Raw genomic sequence first — 26,988 nt, forward strand, 5'->3', positions numbered from 1 at the left:
TGGATCCTCATAGATCTAGCTGGGGAAGGCAAGCAAGAAAAAAAATAAAAAGTAAGCAAAAACACTCATAAGATGGTGATAAGCACTTGAAGAGAAAAAAACAAAGCAGCGACCTAATCCCGCGTGACTGGTGTCGGTATAAGAAGAGGAAAACAAGACACAGACTGAGAGAGACATGGGGCACGCACAGAGAGAAGGCAGCCGTCTGCAAGCCAAGGAGAGAGGTCTCAGAGGAAACCAAACCTGCTGACCTTGATCTTGGACATCTAGCCCCCCAAAACAGTGAGAAAATACATTTCTGTTGTTTAAGCCACCCAGTCTGTGCTACTTTATTATAGCAGCTCAAGCAAACCAACAGATACTATTACAGAAACAGGTGCTCACAATTCAGAGACAGAGAGGAAAATGAACCAGGTGATTGTAATATAAGGGTACCTCCACCAATAGAGACACACCATTTGAATTAATTACTGCTCTAATCGATCCAACACATACCTGTTGAGAGCCTGCTACATTTCTGGTGCTGCACAAGACACCGGGGATAAACGATGGATAAAGTGGATACATCCATCACCTTTAGACGCTCACAAGGTCCCCTGCCCCTCTCTATAGACTCGACACTGCTCTCTCCCCATACTCAAAAGAGGGGCTGCAGGACCGTGTGGCAGATGTGACCACGGAGGGTGGGATTAGGGAGGCCTGGACTTGGGTCCGTGATCGCCCACTAAGGGGCTGTGTGGCCTGGGACAAGCTATTTAACCACTCTGGGCCTTGATTTTTCCCTAAAAGGCAATAACCATACCCGGGATGATTGTTGTGAGAATTAAATGAGATCACGGCCATAAATCAGAACAATTGCTTCGTAGAGGCTTGCTATGTTGATCGCCGCAGCCTCTGAAGCAGACCCAATCAGATGATCATAAATATTATCACTAATATGGAGCGCTTCCTCGGGACCAGAGAACGCTAAGTAATTTGCATATATTATCATTTTATATCTATGAAGCATCTTCCCTTCCACCCAGCCTTTCCTAGTTTAATTTTCTGGCTTCTCCTTTGTCTACTTCGTGTTTATTACTCCCGTGAAGGCACTTCAGACCTGAGAGAGTCTGAGGGGGAGGCTAGGACGCTGTTGGGAAAGAGCTGTCTTTCTCCCCATCCACAGCGCCCGTCTCTCCGTTTGCACACAGCCCGCAGGCTGGGAGCAGCGTCTGGAGGCACGGGCGCCACAGGGCTCCCTGCTACAGCTGAGTCACTGGCAGCACATTCCACTGCAGGTCCCCATCAAGGTGGTGCAGTTGTCTCTGTACATGTCCTTCCTGGAGGATTTTTGTAGTTAAATTTCCTCCAGTGCCACTGGGAGGTGAGATCCGCTTCCCTTACCAGGGACCAGAGACGGGAGACAGCACGGAGCTGTTATCATGGAAACCACGTCTCCCCAGGGCCCCAAGGGGCACTTCTGGAAATGGTTTGGAATTTGATCACAGTCTTCGAGCTTGAGAACCACGTTAAAAGCTGTTATTTCCTCGAGTCTGATAAATGGTTGTTGAGAAGCTGCCAGTGCTGGTTGCGCTGGGGGAGATGGGACGGGGCAGGACACGGGTCAGGAGAATGGTGAGAGATGACAGGATGGGGGATCCGGAGCCTCGGACCTGTAGGGCTCAGACCTGCAGAGCTGACGATTGGGTGACGTTCCTGCCCGACTCTGTCCAGAGTGACACCATTGAAGGGACATTGAGATTAGATGGCGTAAGTCACGTGACTCACCCTATCCGGTCAGAGAGGGGGCTCAGGTTTAATGAAGGAACGGAAACATCTGGATACAAGTCATCATCAGCTCTGAGGGTCTTGAAAAAGAACTCCAACACCGAGAGACACCACTTCATAGATATAAAATGATAAAGTGAAGGTGAAACGAGCTTGGTGGGGCTTCGGTGGGAACGGAAGGGCACGCACCCCGTCTGTAGGAGGTGGCCGGCGCCAGCCCCAGCTACGTATACCTGGAGGGTCTGCAGCTCCAGCTCTGAGCCAATTAGCCCCTTTTCCAGAAAAAAAAAAAAAAACTCCAAATCTGGAACTTGAGGTAAACTCTCCTGACATTTAAATGTAAGCTATGGGGTCGAACATTTTAAAATCACGTTGCAGGCCAAACAAAACACGTCTGAATGTCAAATCCAGTCCGTTCATTTCAGTTTGCAAATTGAGCGTTAAAAAGAAGCTCCGAATTCCAGAGGCTGAAAGGAATTTTAATATATCATCAATTACCACAATGAAAAAAAACAGTCAAAAGAACAGTTATGATTTATTCAGTACTTACTGTGCGCTTAGCAATTTGTTTATATTACTCTATTGAGTCTTCCACACACCTCGGGGATGTAGGAATTTTTACCCCAACTTAGGAGGAGACGGAAGCCCACTGAGTTTAAGTCACGGGTCCAAGGTCACACGGGAATACACAGGAGTCTCTGTGGGGAGAGGAGTCATTCCCTGTGCACCTTCTGCTGCAATGAACACAACAGCCCAGACACCTCCAAAGGCTTACGCCTCCTCCAAGGTGCTGCCTTGCCATATGTGTCAGCTGTTCTAAGGCAGTGGTTTCTAACCAGGGGGGATTCGCCTCCAGGGGACATTTGACAAAGCCTCTGACATTGCTAGTGGTCACAGCTGGTGGGGGAAGGACAGGGTGCTACTGGCACCTGGTGGGTAGGGACCAGGGATGCTACTGAACACCCTACAGTGACAGGACAGCCCCCTGTGACAGAGAATGACCTGGCCAAAGTGTCCATGGTGCCAAGGTTGATACACCCTATATAGAAGGATATGGAGGAAGAGGTGAGGGCGGGGGTTCCTAAGGAAAGAAGAAGGAGATGGAGATAAAGACGAGGCTTGCAAAAGCAGCGCTTTGCTAGAGAACCTGCATGAAGTAGCAGGGCTGTCAGCCTGTCTCACCAGCACTTCATGGCAGCCCAGCATCATATCCTCCTGTTGCCACTTGGCAGATGAGGCACCAGAGGCCCAGAGTGAGAAAGCGGTTTTCCCTCAGGCGTCCCTCCTTCCAAAATCCCAGCGGAATGGGCGGCACTCTGTGTGCCTCCGCGTGAGATTCAGAGAAGCGAAAGCACTTGACCAAAGTCACCAGAATTCGAACCCAGGCATTCATGACGCTGAGCCCGGTGCTCTTGACCATCTCTCACCGGCCTGCATCCCATGATGCTTATCCAGTGAGTTCCCCACACCGAGGGAACGGAGGCTACACTAGTGCAGTTCTGGAACACACCCCGACTTCAAGGAGCTTGGTTCAGGTGGGAAGCGCAGGCAACATTCACCAGGAGCTGCATGTGACACAAGACGAAAAGCGATCGGGTCCTGGAGAAGGCAGGGGCCGAGCGTCAGGAGCCCGCACGCTGCGGCCTGGGCCACAGCCAGCCCGCTGCCCCTGTGCGGGGAGTTTTCTTGGAGCCCAGCCATGCCCACTTGTCTGCACAGTGCTTATGGCTGCTTCTCAGGTGAATAGCTGCTGCCGGCCCCACCTGGCCTGTAAAGCCTAAGACATTCACTACACGGCGCCTCACAGAGAAAGTTTCCTGACCCCTGATGCAGGAGGAGAGAGGACCAGTACTGAAAAGCACCCACCTCCCCACTTCCTTCCAGATCCATCAGTAACTGATTATTTCTCGAAAACACAGGGGTGTTGCTCCCTGGAGAGGATATTAACAAACCCCGAGTACGGGGAGCTGGCTGTGTGCCAGGTATGGGGCGAGGCCTCTCTTGTTTCCCCGACACACCAATCAGATAGGCATTATTCAACCCTTTTCTGTATGATGACCATGAGGCTCAGAGAGGTCAAGTGGCGCACCCAAGGTCAACGAGCTGACAAAGGACAGAAACAGGGTTCCAAGGTGGACACGCAGGACTCCAAAGCTCTTCACCACCTGCGTGCGAACACACTCAGCAGGAGTCGGGCTCTGATGAATCCGGTACGTTTTTCATAAATAAATTTTTCTCCTGTTCTTCCTCACCCAGGGGTCGGTCCCACCCCTGTAAACCAGTTGATATTGTGATGGATAAGAAGAAATAGATATTTCATCTTGGTCCCATTCCTGGCACAGAGCTCCTAAGCCCTTGGAATTGTCTCAGTGACGAGGATAAAGTGTCTTTATGTCAACGAGGTGACTTAGGGAAGCCCCTCGGTAGCCTAGGGATGGGGTGACTGACTGCAGGGAACCTACCATGGGATTGGAGGGCTGGAACCTTCAGTCCAACTCACCCAACCCCGACCGCCCTGGAGTAGAGAGGAGGACTGCATTCAATCACCAATGACTTAATCAACACACCTACGCAACGAAGCCTTCCTAAAAACCCAAGAGGATGGGTTCAGAGAGCTCCTGGGTTGGTGAGCTCCTGGAGGGGCTGGGAGAGAGGGGCCCCTGGAGGGGGCTTGGAAGCTCTGGGCCCGGGCCCCATGCCCTGCCCTGCACATCCCTTCAACTGGCTGTTCCTGGGTGACACCTGATTGTAACACACCGGTCACCTAGTGAGTAACATGTCTGAGTTCTGTGAGCTGCTCTAGCAAATGAATTCAACCCAAAGTGAGGGTCGCTGGAACCTCTGATCGGTAGCCAGTCATTCAGAACCCAGGTGACAACCTGGCCTTGCGACTGGCGCCTGAAGTGGAGGCAGTCTTGTGAGACTGACCCTGGACCCACGGGATCAAGTTGAGATCGTGTCAGAATTGAGCTGAACTTGAGCACAACCAGCTGGGGTCAGAGAATTGCTTGGTGGTGTGGGGGACACACACACACTGGAAGTGGTGTCAGAATCATAAGTGGTAAGAAGCCCCTGCCGGGCCCAGAAAGGCCTGGAAGCTCTTTTCGGAACCAGCCTGTCTGTCTCAGCGCCCAGCAAGCCCGGACCTCAGTGGGTTGCCAAGCAGCTAACTCACACCACAGCTTCCAGACAGGCTCACACACCTCCCACCCCCGTGCTCCAGCCGCTGACATTTACCCAGCGCTTTACAATCTCCCCTGGTTAATCCAGCATGTTCCCTGGTCACTTCTCATTACTCGAGCGCAGCCTCCTTTTCACTTGTTCTGAATTAAAGTGTCACTTTCCCCAGCAAGGGGCTGCAGGTGGAAAGGGCAAGCACAAAGCCTGGAAGGCAGGGAGGGCAAAGGGGGCAGCCCCCAGTCACCACCCCCTCAAACCACAATGATACCTGCCCCTCCCACCGGCAAGTCAAACAAAAGTGAAATCCCCGTATGTCAGGGATTTTTCAAAGCTGAGGGTATGTGGCCCAGCTGGTGCAGGAAACCATTTTGCAGCAGTAGGGCCTGCCGATGTCTCTCCGGAGCTCCCAGCCAGCCAATTATCCCAGCTGTGCCGCCACCCAAGCCCACCCAGGTGCTCTTGAGAGAACGAGCAGACATGGCTCTGGTTCCAGCTGAACCCCCGTCAAGGGTCCCAGGGCCCCGCTCTCCTTCTCCCCAGCTTGATCTCAGGCCCTAAAAGCCAGTTGTGTCCCCAAGGCCTTCAGTGACTGAGAAATTGCTACCTCAGCAACAGGAAAATGGCTATTAGGCCTCCCTTTAGCTGCACATCCATGAGCAAGAGGAAAAAGAGGCTGTGCCTGTTCGTGGAAAGGATGTGGGTTTAAATCACCCAAAAATTAGCCATCGTAACCATTTGTAAAGTCACAGTTTGGTGGTATTAAGTACATTCACTTGGTTGTGCAACCATCACAAACTCATTTCATCTTGCAAAACTGGAACTCTACTCATCATTCAACTCCCATTGTCCCTCCCGCAACCTCCTTCTGCTTTCCATCTCTATGTATTTGACTACTCTAGGCAGCTCATATAAGCGGAACATGTCCTCAGTGTTGTAGCATGTGTCAGAATTTTCTTCCTTTTTAAGGCTGAGTAATATTCCATCACACGTATACAAAACCACACATTTGTTTATCCATCCCTCCATGGACGGGCTCTTGTGTTTCTTCTTCATTTTTTGCTGTTGTGAATAACGCTGCTATGGTTGTAAAAATGTCTTTTGAGTCCCTGCTTTCAATTCTTTTGGGAACAGAATTGCTGGATCATATGGTAATTGTTTTTAATTACTTGAGGAACTGTCACAGTTTTCCTTAGCACCTGCACCATTTTACATTCCCACCAAAAGTGCACAAGGGCTCCAATTTCTCCACATCCTCACCAATACTTGTTATTTTGTTTCTCTGATAGTAGTCATCCTAATAGAAGTGAGGGTCTCTCGCTATGGTTTGACTTACATGTTCTGAATGACAGTGATGTTGAGCATCTTTTCATGTGCTTGCTGGCCATATACAACGCATTTTTCATCAGAGCCTGGAACATGTTGGGAGATAAGACCTGATGTTCATCATGACTGATTCTGTGAGATGTGAATGATGACTCTGGCTGAGTCTTTCTTGTGGGTCTGGATGGCTCCAGCCCCCATCAAACCTTCAGATGAGACTGCAACCTAATGAGACACCCTGAACTAGAGCCACTCAGCTAGATCACTCCCAACGTCCTGCCCATCAGAAACGGTGTGTGAGGCAGTACATGTTTATTGCTGTTTTAAGATGCTAAGTTCCAGGAGTTGTGATTTGTTACATAGCAATGGATACTTAGCACACTCACCTCACAGAGCCACTGTGAACTCTCAATGCATGTGAGAGATTTGCCTTGCACAGTGCCTGGCCCATAATAACAGCTCAGGAAATATCAGTCATTGTTACTTTTGGCCATAAAAAGAAATGATTTGCTCTTTGCTCTGATTCAAGGACTCAGGGAAATGTGTCTGTAAAAATATGCCCTGGAAGAGGCATCAATGAATTACTTAAAGCACAGATGATGCAGGGCCAAGAAGACAACATTTCTGTTATCCAAGCTAAACAGAGGAGATGAGGCAAATAAAAGTATAAAAGGCTGAACGTTCTTACAAGCATTGCAAAGATTTAAGTAAGCCAATGGCCAGGGCTGTGAGGTCCAAATAAAATACAAACTATAAAGACAAGAACACTCAGAGCACTATATAGACAGACGTGTTATTATGATTCCTTGTACTTTATAAAGTCTATAAAGTGCTTATGGAATTATCTCTTTTAATCCTCACACTAAGCTCTGCAGGATGGCTATTCTTGTGTCCATTTTATGGATGGGCCAACTGAGGCTCAAAGGGCTAAGGCAACTCTCCCAGGAGTATATAGTCAACAGATGCCAGTGATGGGTTTCAGACCCAGGCCTCCAGTCTGCCCGACTTGAACTGAGCCCAGAGATCATTCCATGATGCCAGGCTTCAGTCTCTTCCTCTCTCTGAGCCCAAATTTCATTAAATGTAGAGTTTGGAAGAAACCAGGGGTTATATGTTCAAAAGCTTATTGCACAAGGCAGTTTATTTAAGTGAGAAAAGCAGGTCAATAGAGAGTGATTTTTCTACTCTAAGGAAAATAGAAACATATGTACATAGCAAATGGCACTGGGCATCAGAGTTGGGAAGGCAACAGGGACTGGTGAGGACTGTGGCAAACTAAAGAGCATATGTCCTTTCTTGAGCAAACCTTCTCCTTAGCACTAGCCAGGTGCTGCCATGCAGACAGATAAACCCAGGACTGCCAGATTACCTACTAAAAGGGAAGCCAAAATCTGTATTTGATATGAATTCTTCTAAGTTTAAAAGTCGGCTCAAAGCAAATCAAAATAAAACAAAGCGTTTTATGACTCAAACACACGCATCTACACGCCCATTCAGTTCATTCAGTGACCTCTTCATGAGATAATTTGCAAGGCCCCTTCCTGCTCCAAGCAGGCTGTCTCTCTCAGTCCTCAGCGTGCACTGTTTGTTTACACAGGATCCTGGGCGGCCTCATAAATATTCAAAATGGGTTTTCATGTGCAATGTGAGCTGTGTCCTCAAATAAGTTTCCCTCTCTGAGGGCAGGGCCCAGGTCTCTGACTCCCAGTAAGCGGTGCATCCCCTCCAGGGGAGCGCTCACCCGTAGCGAGGGCAGAGGGTCAGGCTGAGTGATTTTCCCCAGCAGCAGCCCCAGGAGGCTCACATCATTTGGGGGCCTGGGCTCTGGCTCTTGACAGGGCAGCTTCCATCACTCCCGGTGTTCTAAGGAAGTGAGGCGAGGGAATCAAGGTTAATGACTTCCACTTACATCGTGTCTGCCAGATTTACAAGCCGCGCTTCTATTTCCTGTGGGAATCCTGCCTGCGCCCGGGCAGATGTGGCTGCTTGTGCAGAAGGAAGCGACTTTCTCCGAAGCTTCCCATATTGACAGTCAGGCTCCTCTGGGTGTTCTCCCCTTGGAGTGCCTAATCCATCACATCTGTGGCTCGGGATGACCTGGGTTCCGGAGCCAGCCTTCCTGGGTTCAAATCCCAGCTCCTCCGTTTACGAATTAGCAAAACTGCAATTGCTGCTTAATCGTCGTTGTGCCCATAACTTATGAAAAATGTAACTTATGTCCTCTGCCTTCAGGAGCTTAGGATTTAATTGAGGAGACAGAACAAAAAAAATTGCAAATGTTTAACGTAGATATGAGAAATTATGGTCCATCGCAACAAATGATCATTAGCAAATGAGTTGTGTGGAAAGAACCGTAAGAGCACAGAGGAGGAGGGAAAGAGCACAGTGAGAATCACACAGGAGGGTTAAGGCTTTAACAATGGTTCAGCTGGTAGAGGAGCAGGCATTGTTTGCATGGGGCAGAGGGCACTGATAAAACAGGCTATGCTTGCCCCACTGAAGAAAAGACTGAATAGCAGTTCGAAGCGCAGACTTTGGAGACAGACCTAGGTTCAAACCCTGAAATTAACACAGTTGAGAGTGACAGAGACCCAACTTCTGTGGCTCAAGCAAAAGGGGCATTGCTGGGTCACAGGAGAAGGGGTCATTCAACAAATTGGAGGCAACAATTAGGGCAGCTCCTAGGACCTGAGAAACAAGGCCATTGGCATTATCTGATGCTGTTAGAGGCCTGAGTTCCATGACCTTATGGAATAGGCTATTTCTTCTCCAGTTCCAAGTACAAAGTCCCAGGGAAGAGCTGTAATTGGCTGGGCTTGGCCACATGACTTCCACAGATCCTTCTCAGTGACCAGAGGAATGTGGTCCTATTGAATAGGCTTGAGTCTTGGATAAAGTCCTGTGATTGACAGCTTCACTAGAACCACAGTAGTAGGGAGGGTGTGGAGGGAGACTTCCATTAACCGAAGAAGGATAGGATATTTATCAATGCTTTGTTTTGGGAAAAGGCCTTAGAAATAATCTAGCCCAGTGTTTCCCACACCTGGATGAGCTGATTAAACTTCAGATTCCCAGGCATCACCCAAAGTTCTAAGCCCATTTCCAAGGACTGGAGCCTGAAAAGCTGTTTTTAAGCAGCTTTCCATGTGACTCCAGAGACCAGCTAGGTACGGAACCACTGGTTGGAGATCCCAATCCTGTCCTTTTATTGAGGAAGAAACTGAGGCACAGAGAGGAAAGTGATTTGCCTCAAACCACAGATCCAGGAAGTGGCAAAGGATGACTAAGACTTGAGTTCTGTTCCCCTACAGGCCCCTGCTCATTCTCCTCGGAACTATCGCTTTCCCACGCTGTTTCAGTGCCTCCCCAGGCCCCCGAGGAGGGCGGGCCCCGTGCATCTCTCCCTGACCTTTCTGCAACCAGAATTCTCTTCTGTTCTCTTTTAATCCTCACCCGAGGACATTTCACTGATGCACCTGACTCTTCTCTGTGACTGGTAACATATCAGATAGTGACCTTCCCATCCCAGGAAGTAATCAAGCTTATCTCTGATGGCCATTCGCCAGAGTTAGAGTTGAGCAGATTTTTATGACATTTAAAGCAGTGCAGTGTTGTTACTGAGTTAGCAACTACCATAGACAAGACATCTAACTAATCAGTTAATCACAATCTCGCCCTCCAAATAGCAGTGTTCAGATAGGAGCTGGATTTGTTTTCTTCAGAATTTCTATTTTGCACTGCACTTCTATGGAACTGCAAATCCAGGGCCCATTAAACCAGCACTGGGACAAATAAAGGAATAATGGCAATAGCCCATATTCATAATCTGCATGAGCTGCTTCCGCTAGGGTGCAGTGGAGAACGTGCTCATTAAAAACACGAGGAGCTTCTTTGACTGGATTCCTTGGTGGAAATGTACTAGTAACTGTGCCGATTAGGCAAGAGTCATCAGAGACAGCCAACGCTTCTAGGCAGATGGTTTATTTCCAAGCTTTCGAGGGTGAACATTTAATGGCAAAGGGCATGGGTCTCGATGCCAGCCAGATGTGGGTTCAAATATTGGTCCCTCCACTTCCTGGCTTTATGACCTTGGGCAAGTCATTCAAACTTCTCTGAGCTTCTGCACTGCGCCTGGCACACAGTAAGTGCTTGACAATAGTAGTGGTTTCCATCACTAGTGGAAGGCTCCTGAGGGGTTCCACAGCATTGTCCTAACTCGGTGTATTAGGTCTCCCCATTAAGCTGAGCTGAATCATAAATCCAATCTCTTTGCTCATCACTTAGCTTCATTTTGCATTATTAAATGAATGCCCTTAACCTAACTAGCAAATGTTTCAGTACTGTATTTCACAAAGTATAGAAATAATATCTATAGATATTAATACTTGTTACTGGCAAAAAGAAATTAGTGATCAAATTAATTTGGGAGACATTTCACTTAAACAAAGTGAAACAGATTTCTTTCCTGCAGGACTTGTCAGAGCCTTTGGTATTGCAGCAGGATTTCCAATTGTGCCTCTCTCAGAGGCAAATGTAATATTGTACTAATCTTAATATTTTCAGCTACAAATGGCAGAAACCCAGAGGAATTTAGCTTAAGCAAAAATGTTATCTACTGGTTCAGGTAACTCTAAATCCTAGGATTGTATGTACTTTAGGTTAAATGGATCCAGGGTTTCAAATTATGCCTTCTAATTAATACCTATCCCACTCTCTCCCCCTTTCCTCCCTCCTCCAATCCCTCTTCTTCCTCCTTATTCTCTCCTCATCTATTTGAACATCTCTGTTTCACTTCATTATTAGGCTTTTGCATTTGACAGCAATGTGGCTCCATAGAAGTCTCAAGCTTACAATCAATGATACAGAAAAAGAAAATATTTCCCCAATTTACCCATCTTGGATCATGAACACATGTCTGATTCAATCTCTGTGGTGAGGTGTATGAAGTAATCTTATTGGACAGGTGAAAATTAAGTAGGAAGAGGAGGGAAAGTGTTTCCCAAAAGGAGAGTTTTGATGGTGACAAAAAAAAGTGCATCCACTCTGAATATTTAGCATTTCATCACTGGGCTCGTGTCTTTAAGAAATGCTGATTTTGTAGAAACTTGGTCTCAGCAGAGGAAAAGGAAATCATCATTTTGAGCTACTATTTTTGAGTATCTGTTATGTGCCTATTACTGTTCCTGGAACTTTGATATGAAAATGAATGAGATATAGTCATCATCTTGCAGAAATTCACAGTCTAGGAAGCAAAGATCAGAGGCAGACAGTAAACAGCGAAGGACAAAAAATCTCCTGGGTATTGTGGCAGAGGAATGAATGAACTGCCACAGGGACAGAGGAGAAACTGGACCAGTCGGACTTGCCGATGATGGAAACGCTTCATCGAGGAGGAGAGCATTGTGTTGAGTTTGGGAAGAGGCCGAGTTTGAAAAGGGCAGGTTCTCCTAGAGAACTAACCATGAAAGCTTCGGCAGTTTGAGAGCTTGTGCCTTAATTTGAGAGTAAATGATGGCGGTGGATCCTCATGTAGCCTCTAAGGCCAGGCAAGACACAGAGATGAGGAACTCTAGAGCTAAGAGACTCCTGGCTCACAAGTCTTCTCTCTCCAGTGTTCTTCATGGGAGCTTTCTTCATTTAAAAAAGTGAACTGTGGATGCTATTGATTTGTTTCTACCTAATACGCTTCCTCTAACCCCGTTCTCCAGGCCACAGCACTTACCATACAACCCAGGCAGGCTCCCACCTCACAGAAGACCCTGTGACCTTCCCTCCACATGGGCTGTTCTTCCACCAGGCTTGCTCCCCTCCTCCTTCAGCTCTTTGCTCAAACACCACTCTCCCAATCAGACCTTCCCAGATGCTCTACTTTAGATGACAGCCCCTTTCTCAACACACTCTCCCATCCTTCCTTATTTTCTTAATTTTGTACCAGGATTCCATATATTTTACTTGCTTATTTGTTTTATTAATTGTGTGTCTCCCGAGTAGTCCTCCATCCCCAAAAGATAAGTCCCACAATGACAAGGAATTTTGAGTGTTCTGCTGACTGACATATCTCCAAGTGCTTAAAACAGTGTGTGGTGCATAGATGCCCAATAACTATTTGTCAAGTAAGTGAATAAACGAATGAATGAATAAAATATTTGAATGCCAACTGCCTAACATCGGTAGACACCAGTATAATTTATTGAGTAAATTATTTAACTAATGAAGGCTAATTGAGTTTTTCCCCTGGCATTTTCATGTTTCTCAATCCCCTTCTCCAGCTTCCTAATCAATTGTTAATGGAATTTGTTGGTTTGTGCTGTTTTTTTTTTTCTTTGTTTTTTTTTTGCCAGTCCTGTGTTATTCTGTAAATGTCTTCTCCAGTGGTAAGAACAGTCAATCAATGAGTAGCTGGCAATGAGGAGTCCTATTCCAACCGACAAAGCCCAGCTCCATTCCGAAGAATCTGTCACTCTTAGTGACAAAAAGTAGCAGGCAATGACACAATTCTTTACCAGGCGTTTCCAAAATATTGATCTGAACATTCATCTGCATGCAAAATTAACTAAACCCTTTGGATTCTATAAAAAGGGATAGATGGCGTGAAATTGATATTGAAATCATCATGAGAGCCCTCAAAGCACATGGGAAATATATTTGAAGGCAAAGAGATTTCCATACAAATAGAAAAATGTACAAAATACGTCTCCATTGAACCTCTGTGAGACCCACAGAGATCTTGGCATTAAAGAGTAATAATTAGCATGAACACAGAACTTAATAGTTTGCAATAAACTTCCATGTGTACAATTTCATCTGGGTTTCAAAACCATCCTGCAAAGAGGGGAGTGTTATTATCTCATTGTGGTAGGCTAAATTACGGCTCCAAATTATTTGCTGCCCTGCCTGCAGGAGGATCACATGACCCTGCTTACTGATGTGATTTGCACTGCCCATCTGAGGGGAAGGATGGCATCCCAGCCCCCACGGTAAACGGAAGGTGCGCCCAAGTGAATATAGGGGGCCTCTGAGCAAAAGCTTAGAGACACGCAGGACCACCATCACTCCTCATCCCCTGGGCACCCGACCAAGATAGTAAGTTAAATGCTTCTTCATCCTGGATCTCAGAATGAAGAATCTACACGGACAAGAGCCACAGACCAGTAGCTGAAAGCCGACCACAACAAAAATACAATGAGTGATACATAAACCTATTGGCTGTAAGCCACCAAGACTGGGGGAGGGGAAGCTGTTTGTTACCACAGCAATGAACTTAATCTGGCTAACACACCCATTTTACAGATGGAGATTCTAAGGCAGGGGTGGGCAAACTTTTTGACTCAAGGGCCACAATGGGTTCTTAAACTGGACCGGAGGGCAGGAACAAAAGCATGGATGGAGTGTTTGTGTGAACTAATATAAATTCAAAGTAAACATCATTACATAAAAGGGCACGGTCTTTTTTTTTTTAGTTTTATTCATTTCAAACGGGCCGGATCCGGTCTGAGGGCCGTAGTTTGCCTACGGCTGCTCTAAGGCTTAAAGAGATTAGTGACTTTCTCAAAGGCAGAGCCAGGACTCAAACTCAGGATGTCCGTCGCCCCCAGACCATGGCCACTCTACAAGATCATCCTAACTGAAGGCAATGTCTCCTGCACATCTGGAGGAGCCTGGGAAGCTCAGTGGAACCAACTCTGAGCTGGTGTGTTTTACACCGAGGAGAGCCTCTTCCTGCCTGAGCCCCTGCCAACCCAGGAAAGGGCTCTGCTCGCACAGCTTTAGGAAAACAGAGTTGGCTCAATATAGCTGTTTTCATCAACTGGTCTCTGGAAACCAGCCCAGCCCAGGGTAAAATATGAAGTTTAATCACAGTGGGAATTGGGCCAGCAGCACCAAGCCCCATTGACTGCTCCTCTTGTTTTCTCTCAGGACTCAATTGATTTTCAGAAGCCGGTGGATGGGCCTGAAAGTGCTCTGGGGGGACAGGATCAGAATGCTAGTTTTATTAGGTCCTTCATTCTTCTGGGTTTTCCCTGATGTTCTTCTTAAAAAAAAAAAAAAAAAAAAAAGGAGGGACCTCTGGGGATCCAGGCGGGCTTGACCCCAGGCTAACATTCCTGAATATGCACTCTACACAGGGTGGGGTAAAGTAAGTTTCCAGTCATTTGTGTGGAAAATAATGCAATAGTCAATAAACAATAATACAAGAATAAACTGTGTTTTGTGTACTCACAAAGGTAAACCTTTTACTCCGCCCTGTACAATTTGTTCCTTAGGGGCACGGTTCGAGCAGAAACATTCAATTCCCAGGAGCTAAAATCTGGACCACAAGGGAAATGGTCCGTGTCACCCAGGCAACCTGACTGCCCAGCAACATCTCCAAGGATGTTATAAAACGAATGTCTTTGGGCACCGCTGATGCAGAGTAAAGGCTGGCTGTGCCTGGAGCCTGCCCGTGAGGAGGCGGGAGAGAAAGGCTGAGGCCAGCTCAGATGCCCCAGCACCTTTATATTAGAACCCAGGGCCATGAACAAGAAAAGGCAGCTAAGTCTGGGCATGGCTATTAATTCAGGAGATATGCAGGGACAGGCAAAGGAAGTCTTATCTACTTAACAAACATTTACTCTGTACCAGACACTTCTGATCACTTTAAATACTGACTTATATAATGCTGGAAACAATTCTGAGATGGAATCTCATCCCTATGTTATAGGTGAAGAAACCGAGGCACAGAGAGGTTACATAATTTGTCCAAGGTCTAAGAGCTAGACATGGAAAAGGCAGCACTTGGACCCAGGAAGTCTGCCCCCAGAGACCATACTCTTGACCTCTACGCTATGATGCTTCTATGATGGGAGAGTCAGCTCTGAGCAAAACTAAAATTGATTGGATGTCTCTGGCAATGTTATACTTGAGAAAGTATAGCAGTTGTGACTTCGCTCAGAATGAAAGGGCAAAGACCTCACTTCCCAAGGCAGAAGCTGAACGCAAGAGCTTTTTCCACATTTAAGATCCCTGGGAAACTTCTAAAGGGGGAGGTCCCAATATGCAGAGAGAGCTGCTCTTTGCACCACTGTCTCCATAGCACTTAAGGCAGTGCCTGAATTAGAGAAGGCCCAATAAGTAGTTGTTAGAGGTGAGAAATGGAGGGATGGAGAGATGAGGGGAAAAGAGAGTGAGAAAGGGAGGGAGGCAGGGAGAGAGGAAGGAGCTTATGATTCCACATGATTTCATTTGTTTCCAGAGTCAGAAATAGCTCTCTCTTGTTAACCTTCATTTGGAAAGCAATTTAACTCCCTGACATTAAAAATTGAAATAAACAGCCCAGCATTGGACAGTTAATGGACAATTAAAAGTTAAATTAACAGCTACTAAGTGATGAGTTAATTTTGTTATTGTAACCACATTAGTTTCATACTTGGAGGAATATAAAAAGGGGGAAATAGATCCCTTAAAATAAAAAACAAAAAACAGCAAGAGAAGATTCACTCTTTGCAGCTACTTGCCCCCAAATTCAGTTGTCTGATATTCATGCAGAAATGTTTAGATGCCAAAGTAATGAGAATTGATGATCTGGAAGACAGAAAAAGAATATGGTGTAATGTTTTATTACAGGATGTAGAGCAAACAGCTGGATAAAGCAGCCTGGGACGCCTCACACCAGGCTGGTTGACAGCCTCTGGAATGACCTAGGGTTTTCCTTCTGTTTTTCAAACACATGGATCTGCCAGGTGCTAACTGCAGTCTCAGGACCGACACCCTCTGTTGGGATCCATACACTGTGCTCCCATAGAACAGGGAAGTGGGAAAGAGCCAGGGGGACTGTTTCAGGACCCTGGAGAGCGTATAATGCACCTTTTCCTCTCCCACCCACTTTACAGCCCTACTTCCCCCAGGGGCCTACTGCTCTCAAAGCTCTTGTCACTTTATTATTATTGCATTTTAAGACATCTATCATTCCTGCTGGTCTGTAAGGTCCCTGAGTTAAGGAACTGCTTCTATCTTATTTACCACTAGAGGCCCAGTGCATGAAATTCATGCATGGGTAGGGTCCCTAGTGGTTGCCAGCTGCTGGCTAGGGCCTCCCTTCCCCTGGCAGCCTGCCACCACTGTTGGCAGGGGCCTGGCCTGTTGGGGGGAAGGGCCATTGGGGGTTGGTCAGCTGGCCCCGCCCCCTGGTCGAACTCCCAGTTGAACTCCTGGTCAAGGGGACAATTTGCATATTGGGCTTTTATTATATAGGACTAGAGGTCTGGTACATGAAAATTCATGTACTCGGGGGGGCCCCTCAGCCCGGCCTGCACTCTCTCTTAGTCTGGGACCCCTCAAGGGATGTGGATTTGCTGGCTTAGGGCTACTCCCCCAGAGAGAGTGGGCCTAAGCCACAGTCAGACATCCTTAGCGCTGCCGAGGAGGTAGGAGAGGCTCCCACCACCGCTGCTGTGCTTGCAGCCATCAGCCCAACTTGTGGCTGAGTGGAGCTCCCCCTGTGGGAGCATACGGATCACCAGGGGCCAGTTCCTGCATTGAGTGTCTGCCCCCTGGTGGTCAGTGCGCATTATAGTGACCGGTCATCCCTTCCACTGTTAGGGCAATTTGCATATTACCCTTTTATTATATAGGATTATATGCAGGCATACTGCATAGTGTCTGGTATACAATAGGTGCTCAGTGTTTGTGGTCTTGAATTGATTTAATGTAAACCAGCAAAATACTTATTCAATCTCAGATGTTAAGGACTCTAGATGCTGCCCTTTCTAGAGGCATTTGCCATTTGAATAGGGAACTGGAGATAGCAATACGGTTACGCAGAGCTTAACACAGGCTATGGTTCTGAGAAATGCATCACTAGGTGATTTTGTTGTTGTGCAAACATCATAGAGTGCATTTGCACAAACCTAGGTGGTCTAGCCCAGTGGTTGGCAAACTCATTAGTCAACAGAGCCAACTATGAACAGTACAATGACTGAAATTTCTTTTGAGAGCCAAATTTTTTAAACTTAAACTATATAGGTAGGTACATTGTTATTATCTTAATTAGGGTACTCCTAAGGCTTAGGAAGAACCACACTCAAGGGGCCAAAGAGCTGCATGTGGCTTGCGAGCCGCAGTTTGCCAACCACGGGTCTAGCCTACTCCACACCTAGGCTATATGGTATAGCTCATTGCTCCTAGGCCACAAGCCTGTACAGCATGTTATTGTACTGGATACTGTGGGCAATTGTAACACGGTGGTATCTAACATAGCTAAATATAGAAAAGGCACAGTAAAAACACGGATAAAAAATAAAAAACGGTGCTGCTGTACAGGGCACTTCCAATGAAGGGAGCTTGCAGAGGAGAAGTTGCTCTGAGTGAGTGGTGAGTGAATGTGAAGGCCTCGGACATTACTGTCCACTACTTTATAAACACTGTATGCTTAGGCTACACCAAATCTACCAAAAAATTATGTTTTCACTAAAAATTAACCTTAGTCTACTATATATATTTTTTACTTTATAAGCTTTTACTTTTTAAAAACTGGACACTTTTGTAATAATACTTAACTTAAAACACATTGTACAGCTGTACAAAATATTTTCTTTCTTTTTTTAAAAATATATTTTATTGATTTTTTACAGAGAGGAAGGGAGAGAGATAGAGAGTTAGAAACATCAATCAGCTGCCTCCTGCACATCTCCCACCGGGGATGTGCCCACAACCAAGGCACATGCCCTTGACTGGAATCGAACCCGGGACCCTTCAGTCCGCAGGCCAACGCTCTATCCACTGAGCCAAACCGGTTTTGGCTATTTTCTTTCTTTATATACGAATTCTATAATCTTTTCTCTATTAATTTTTTTTCTTTTCACTATTTAAACTTCTTTTTTCAAAAACTAAGACACAAACATACACACATGAGCCTAGGCCTACACAGGGTCAGGATCAGCAATACCACTGTTTCCACCTCCACATCTTGTCCCAGGGAAGGTCTTTGGGGCATTCATGGAGCTGTCCTCTCCCAGGACAACAGCGCCCCCTTCTGGAACACCCCCTGCAGGACCTGCCTGGGCTCTTCTTGAGGAGGTGCTCCTCTTTTCAGATATACATCCCTGGTAGTTTGCTTGGTTGGTTTCTTTGTTCGTTATAGACTTGCTTATAATCAGATAATGCATCATGAACATTCCTCTCTATTCATGACAACCTGGCTGCCATATGGGAGGGGGAGGGAGAGGCTGGATGCAAAGGTGAGGGGATTAAGTACAAATTGGCAGTTACAAAACAGCCAAGGGGATGTTAAGGACAGCACAGGGAATACAGTCAACAATGTTGCAATAACTATGTATGGTGCCAGGTAGGTACTAGAATTAGTGGGGGGATCACTTCATAAATTATATAAATGTCTAACCACTATGCTGCACACCTGAGACTCATAAAATAATACTGAATGTCAACTATAATTGAAAAATTAAAAAAAATTTGGTACCACTGAGGCAATTTACTAGAGACAGGATATTACAAGGTAGTGTGGAGTTATTGTGAATTTTAAGAGTAATAATGTTGCCCTAGCTGGTTTGGCTCGGTGTATAGAGCATCAGCCTTCAGACTGAAGGGTCTCAGGTTTGATTCCAGTCAAGGGCACATGCCTGGGTTGTGGGCCTGATCCTCAATTGGGAGCATGCAGGAGGCAGCCGATCGATGATTCTCTCATCATTGATGTTTCTATCTCTTTCTCTCCCACTCTCCTTCCTCTCTGAAATCAATAAAAATATATTTTTTAAAAAGAGTAATAATGTTATTACTGTTTAATTGTAAAAAGCAGCAACAACCCATGTCCTTATTTTTTTAATATAAGGGCTTACGTATTTAGAAGTGAAGTGACCTGATGTCTGTAATTCCTTTAAAATGTTTAATCAATTTAAATATGTATGTGTACAGGGAGGTTTTTACTCATATTAAATATTTGCTCAGGCAGGTAATTTTTCTCCCCAATCAGCTTATCTAGATTTAAAAAAAACTCTTCAGCCACCTCCACATCAGCACTGGCCAATGTGCCCACTCGCTTTCACGTTATATAGTGAATAACAATTCTCAAATGGTTTAGGCCGCCCAGAGACAGAAGTATATTCAACTCTGTAGTCGGGTCCAGCCTTTTCCTACAACATCACAAACAGGTTCTTGCTTTGGCCATGATCCTCATGGTGCTCAGATGGGACTCTGCTTCTACATATGATCTTCCATCCACTGACCCAGTCATTTATTATCAGCATCAAGTACTACGTCCTGTGCACAACTGTAGGTGAACTTTCATACAATCGGCAGCACAATGGGCTTGTTTGCACCAGCATCACCACAGACATGTGAAGAGTGTGTTGTGCTACAACCTTACCATGGCTACAGCGTCCCTAGCTGATAGACATTTTCAACTCCATTATAATCTCCAATATAACTGGCCCACCGTCACACACAACACCTGTCATTGGCCAAAACATTGTTTTCGGCGCATGACTGTACTAAATCCAAAGAGATGGCTCCTGCACGTGTGATTCCAACAAGTGGCCAGAGGCTAAAGGATCGCGTTGGAAGGGGAGGCTTCCGAGAACTCATCAGATTACAGCCTGCAGACACCTACCTCCTCTGATTACATGCTGGTCTGACTTCAGTGAACAGAACTGTCTCAGGAGCAAAGAACACTACTCAGTTCTCACAACATGTGAAGTGTCTGACAGAACACAATCTGGTTCTGATAAGATGTGATCTGAATGGGGGCAGCCTTCTGTCCACAGGGTCCTTCTCCTTTTTTTTCCCCGAACCCTACTGCCATGGTCTCTGCTTTGGAGTAAAGGATATCTGTTGGCTTAGGTACCACAGCATCCATTGCCTTTAGCTCCTTCATTTCCTTTGGGAGAATTTCCTGTCATTCAATGTGTGTGGTCATAATGACACCAGACGTCAAGGCACTGTACCTCCCACCCTGGGGTGAATGACTCAAGTGTGATAATCCCTTTCCTGCTGTGACTCTGAATCTTGGGTGGAGTGTCATAAGGAGGGAAAACTGGTTCACATCACTTCCTCCAGAATGACACCGTTTTAGGAATGTCGCCCCTTCACCCATACCCCATACCAAAGCATTCCTTTCCCCCTCTGAGCTGGGTTCTCCGGCCTTCTCATTGATTCTGTGATCCATATCCTTCTAATAAATCCACTTTCTGCTTAAATTAGCCCGAGTCTGTTTTAACATCTTAAAATCCAAGATCTCTGACTGACACTTTGGATTGGACAGCACTCACCAGCCCCATCCTGACTTAGAAGTGGATCATTTTACAGAGAGAATATATTTTTTCCAAGAACCTCTGAATACCCCAGCTGCCCGTCACTATAACAACCCACACTCTATAATGAAAATCTGAAGCATAACAAATAAGAAAAGATTTCAGGCATTGACTTCTTTGGATATAAGTTTTGACATTTCAAGGTATGCTATTAACAAACCAGCCTTCGGTATCATCAAACATTCTGAACTTCTTGGAACTTCGTACAATTGTAAATGTATGTATCTGTGTTTTCCTAAAGGCCAGTAGTCATAGATCAAGAATCTTAAATTACTTAGAGCTTATATACATACCAAGAAGAAAACTCAGTCTCTATCAAGAGAAGCAAAAATGTAGAACCAGAGATGAGACACTAAAAAACTTAACTGAGAAAAGCTAACAGAGACCACTGTGTCAACATAGACAATCGCTTTATGCAGATTCCTGGGGGGCAGATGAAAGACGGCGCCAGGATATAGTTCACATTTTTCTGCCCGTGGGAAGGGTACATTCCAATTCCGTTTGAGTGCTAGTCTTTCCTGTGACAATGTTATAACTTTCCTTCCATCAGAATCCACTATGAGTAAAGGGATAAAGACAGACCTCTGAGTCGGGCACATGTCCTCCCCTCTGAGTCCCTGTGAGATGACAGAAACTACATATTGGTCTCTGCCCCCAGTCCTGGCTCAGGGCTCCTGAAATCCTTATAATTTCCTAGGTGATAAGAACAGTAGGGGCATCTTTTGTCCTAAAAGTTGGCCTCCTGAAACCCTGGCCATTTCCTGAGTGACAGGAGTCTCTTTTCTTCTAATGAGGTGACTCTGGGAGGGCTCCTGGGCGGCTTCTCCCTTTCAGCAGCATCTGCTGCACTTAGGAATCCACGTGTGCAAACACTCAAAAGTCATAACCAGCCTGGCCTGTGTGGCATCGACCCATGAAACAAGAGGTCACTGGTTCCATTCCCGGTCAGGGTATATGCCCAGGTTTTGGGCTCCATCCCCAATAGGGAGTTTGAAGGGGGCAGCCGATTGATGTTTCTCTCTCATTGATGTTTCTATCTCTCTATTCCTTTTCCTTCCTCTCTCTACAAATCAATAAAAATACATATTTTTTAAAAAGTGATAACCTTCCTCAGGAGAAATTTTTGCCATTGTAGCTGTTTTTGACAGCATGGTTAATAGCATTTTCCTTTGCTTATAAAATTGCCTGCTGCTTGCATGTGCCAAACGGATAACCAGAGGCGGGAGCCCCTCTCCCCACGTTGGAGCCCCCTCACGTCACGCACCACCTGCCCTGCCGATGAGCCCCACACTCACTAAATTGCTCCTAACCCTTCTCATCTCCTATGGTGTATTACCACCTCCGCTACATTGCGGTTTTAATTTGATTTATGCCCCAGCCGCCCACCTGAGGCCGAGAAGATGGCTCCCCTCCGATCGCTTTCATCAGCAGCGTTAAGTGGAAGGTAATAAAAGCCCATACATGGCTCAGACGTTCAATTTCAATTGGAAATGGAAACTGTGCAATATGATTAAAGTTAATCTGCATCATCAGTAAACACGTGTGCTAAGCATCCAGGGCATAGGTTTTGATGGGAGCGTGTCCGCAGTCTCGTCTAAATGACGTGTTTACTGAGGTGTGGGCTGCACACACCAGGCTACGTGCATGGGCGTGCAGGGAGTTGATATGTTTGTACAAAACAGGAAAAATCATCATGTTTGGCAGGAAGAGGTTGTACATGCTCAGCTGAAACTGGATTAGATCAATGCCTCTATAAAGATTGGCTAAGGGTGCGATGGTTTTTCAAGGAGTACTAATACTCATTCATTCATTCATTCATTCATTCATATTGCATGCCTACTGTGTGTCAGACATGTGCTGGATCCTGGGGTCATAATGGCTAAAGGGGTGAGGGGATGGAACAGACACCATTTCTATTCTCCTGGCACTTAGAGTAATGCTTTAGAGCAGTGGTTCTCAACCTTGGCTGCACATTAGAATCACCTGGGAATCTTTTTAAAATTCTGATTTCTGGGCCAGCTGAATAAGGAGACAATTAAATGTAAAACTGCTCCGGAATGAAGTGCCCACAATGAAGAGGTTTACCATGCTGTGTCTGTGTGAAGAGGGAGAGGTGACCTATTCTGTGAGGTCAGGGAGAGCTTTATGGAGGTGGTGGTAATTGAGCTGAGGTCTCAATTATCAAGTCACATGAGGTTAACTTGGGTGGGGTGGGGACAGGGTAGGGGAGATGGTACAGACACAAGAGTGATGCAGCCTGGGGAGGTTGTGTGTACAAAGGCTGGGGAGCAAGAGGAAGCATGGAAGGTCTGAGGAAGGGCTGAGAGAAGGCAGAGAGGCTGGAGCAGAGAGAGGAGGAGGCTCAAGATGAGCTTGGAAAGCTGTGCAGAGAAACCCCACAGAACTTTGGAGAATGTGGCTAAGGGTCTAGATTTTTTTTCTAAGTGCAGTGGGCAGCCATCAGAGGGTTTTAAGCGGGGCGGTTATGTGACCAATTTAAAAGGCTGATGCACAGCAAAGGAAACGGAGGAAGCAAGAATGGATGGGCCAAGACCAATGAGGAGGCTGTTTCTGTGGTCCCCAGGATCACTCGGACTCATTGATGGCAGTGAGGTGAAAAGTAGACCCACTTTCTACAGGATGGAAGCCAATGCCTGCCCTGCAACCACATGATAAATTGGCTCATCTCACCACCATTATCATGGCCCTTACTCAGTAAGTCTCTGTCACCTCCAAGAAAATAGGCCATTCAGTATGCACCCTGGCATCTCTGACTTCTGCTTCCAAACTCATCTGCACCTTCACCATCCTTACCTGTCTGTTCCTCCTGAGGGTAAAGGGCAGACCATGCTGGCTTGGGCTGGCAGACCTTCACACACACTCTTCCCACCCTTTCCTCATACCTTCCCCCAGCTCATCTGTACTTAGCTTGCAAGCCTCAGCCTACAGTTGTTCTTTCAGGAATTCTTCTCTGACCCTCTTCCCATAGACCAGCCATGGGCAAACTACGGCCTGCGGGCCGGATCCGGCCCGTTTGAAATGAATAAAACTAAAAAAAAAAAAGACCGTACCCTTTTATGTAATGATGTTTACTTTGAATTTATATTAGTTCACACAAACACTCCATCCATGCTTTTGTTCCTGCCCTCCGGTCCAGTTTAAGAACCCATTGTGGCCCTCGAGTCAAAAAGTTTGCCCACCCCTGCCATAGACAGTTCAGTAGACCATATATCACAGCCCCCTAACGGCTTGCTTAGTGGGCTCTTAGCAACCAGCGCTTCGAAAACCTGGAAGAGGAAGATGGGCTGTCCTTCCCATTGCATTGCCCAGGACCCTGTACAGAGTCTGGCACAGAAGGAGAGCTCAATGACTATGTCTCAGACAATTGAGGAACGCCTCCTTTCTTCCTAAGCCAACCCCTCCCCTCATTCTATTGATACCAACTCCCTACTTCAGCAAGACCTCATTCCAACAACTGTCCCTTCTCTTATATATTTAAGCACACCCTCTTTAATAAATTTTTAAAATACATTTTTATTGATTTCAGAGAGTGGAAGGGAGAGGGAGAGAGAGACAGAAACATCAATGATGAGAGAGAATCACTGATCGGCTGCCTCCTGCACGCCCCACATTGGCGATCAAGCCAGCAACCCGAGGATGTGGCCTGACCCAGAATTAAACTGTGACCTCTTGGTTCATAGGTTGGTGCTCAACCACTGAGCCACATCAGCTAGGCTCAAGCTTACACTCTAAGTCAGTGGTTCTCAACCTTGGCTGCACATTAGAATCACCTGGGAATCTTTTTAAAATCCTGATTTCTGGGCCTCATCCTCCGGAAATTCTGTTTCTTTGTTACTAATGTTGTGGCCCCACCACCATAACAAAGAAACAGAATTTCCAGAGGATGAGGCCCAGAAATCAGGATTTTAAAAAGATTCCCAGATGATTCTAATGTGCAGCCAAGGTTGAGAACCACTGCTCTAAGTAGATCGTCCCTCACAGCAAGATATTCAAGCTTCCCCATCGTAAGAGCACTTTCCTTCCATCCTGGCTTCCCCAACAGAAGCATTCCGCCAAGTGTCTACTGTTCAAACTTCAAGAAAACATAGTCGATGCACTATTTCTACTTCTTCATGCTTTCATTATCCAGTTCTACTGAAACAGCTCTAGATAGCCCTGGGGGTCTCCCAATGCCAAGTTCAATCATTGCTTTTCAGCCTTCCTCCTACTTGACCCCTCAGTAACATCTTTGTAAGTATACTCACCAGCCTTCTTTGTAAAACTCTCCTATTCCTTGATTTTCACAGTAATATTTCCTGACTCTTGACTTGTAACTTTTCTGGGTTTTTCATACCACTTTATAACTGAATAAACTAAGGCTACAATAATCTATACAAGTGTGAATATGTGTGTTTTTTAAAGTCTTCATCTGTTGGAGATAGTCACTCAAGTATTTTTGAGTGAAATGATATCCTATCTTGGAATTGCTTTAAAATACTCCAGATGTAGTCAAGTATTTTTTGTGTAATTAAGGAGGTAAGTGTAATTGAAAAATAAAATAATAAGTGTTAGTATTCGCCACCCTGATTCCCTCTTAGAAAGCCAGGTCTCCTTCAGGGTCCTACAACAGTGGTCTGCCCACCACAGGGATCAGCATGCCTCGGGTGACCGGGAGAGAGCTCGGCCAGAGCACGGCTCACAGCACTGCCTCATACATGGCAGGTGGGGGACCGTGTGTGCATGTGATGTCAGAGGAACCCTGGACATATTCTCAGGTGCTGCTCTGCCGGGACCCACAGCTGGGACCTGGAATGGTGAAGTGAGACTCTCCATCTTTGTAAGTATACTCTAGAAAAATGGTCTTCTGTAAGCAAAACTAATTTCTTATCTCTCAAATCTCATAAATGATAACTATCAAGAAACTTGAAATGTTTTGTGATTTGTAAAGAGCAGCCGCATGGCGCCATGGGGAAAAGCAGAGGCTCTCAGTGAGACAGACCTGGGTTTAAAGCCCTGCTCCATGACTTACTAGAGCGAGGTGAGACCTGACACGTCACTGGGGGCTTCACAGTGTCAGCTTCCATGTACGCCAAAAGGGAAGAGCGAACCCTTACCCTGCCTACAGGGTTATGGAAAGAATTAAAATGTGGAAATTAATAAACAAATGGGATTACCTCAAACATAAAGCTTCTGGACAACAAAAAGAAACCACAACAAAATGACAAGAGAGCCCATGGTAGGGGAGAACATATTTGCCAATGATACATCCAATAAAGGGTTAATTTCAAAATATAGAGGGAACTCATACAACTTAACAAAAGGAAGACAAACAATCCAATTAAAAAATGGGTAAGAGGCCTAAATAGACACTTCTCCAAAGTAAGAGACATATGAAAAAATGCTCAAAGTCCCTAATCATCTGAGAGATGCAAATCAAAACAACAATGAGGTAGGTATCACCTCACACCTGTCAGAATGGCTACCATCAACAAATCAACAAATGACAAGTGCTGGTGAGGATGTGGAGAAAAAGGAACCCTCGTGCACTGCTGGTGGGAATGCAGACTGGTGCAGCCACTGAAGAAAACAGTATGGAGTTGCCTCAAAAAATTAAAAATGGAACCCTGGACATGTCCCATTTGACCCAGTAATACCACTTCTAGGAATATATCCTAAGAAATCAGAAACACCAATCAGAAAAAAAATATATGCACCCCTATGTTCATAGCAGTACATTTTACAATAGTTAAGATTTGTAAACAGCCCAAATGCCCATCAGCAAATGAGTGGATAAAGCTGTGGTACATCTACACAATGGAATGCTATGCAGCTGTGAAAAAAAGAACTCTTACCATTTGCAACAGCATAGATCAGTGGTTCTCAACCTTGGCTGCACATTAGAATCACCTGGGAATCTTTTTTAGATCCTGATTTCTGGGCCTCATCCTCCGGAAATTCTGTTTCTTTGTTATGGGGTGGGGCCACAACATTAGTAACAAAGAAACAAAATTTCTGGAGGATGAATCCCAGAAATCAGGATTTTAAAAAGATTCCCAGGTGATTCTAATGTGCAGCCAAGGTTGAGAACCACTGGCATAGATGGACCTGGGGGGTATTATGCTAAGCAAAATAAGCCAGTCAGAAAAACGTAAGTATCACATGATCTCATTCATATGTGGAATCTGATGAACAAAACAGATCCAGAGACACAGAAGCATGGAACAGACTGTTGGACCTCAGAGGGAAGGCAGGAGAGGGTGGGTAGGAAGAGATCAACCAAAGAACTTGTAGGCATATATGCATAACCCACAGAAAATTGGGTGGTGAAGGCCTGGGGTGAGGGGCAGGCTAGAAGAGGCCAATGGGGGGGGGGGACATATGTCATACTTTCAACAATAAAGATTTAGAAAAACAAATAAAA

General features: G+C 45.8%; 1 protein-coding gene across 1 annotated transcript in view; it reads right to left on the reverse strand.

Moving 5' to 3' along the window:
- Positions 1–26,988, reverse strand: part of SRRM4 (serine/arginine repetitive matrix 4) — a 367,949-nt gene that overhangs the window by 146,393 nt on the left and 194,568 nt on the right. The gene's annotated exons all lie outside the window — the stretch shown is intronic.

This window comes from Myotis yumanensis, unplaced genomic scaffold (genome assembly GCF_028538775.1).
Source record: "Myotis yumanensis isolate MYYU_CA2020_CCGP unplaced genomic scaffold, mMyoYum1.0.hap1 SCAF_19, whole genome shotgun sequence".
Taxonomy (NCBI): Eukaryota; Metazoa; Chordata; class Mammalia; order Chiroptera; family Vespertilionidae; genus Myotis; species Myotis yumanensis.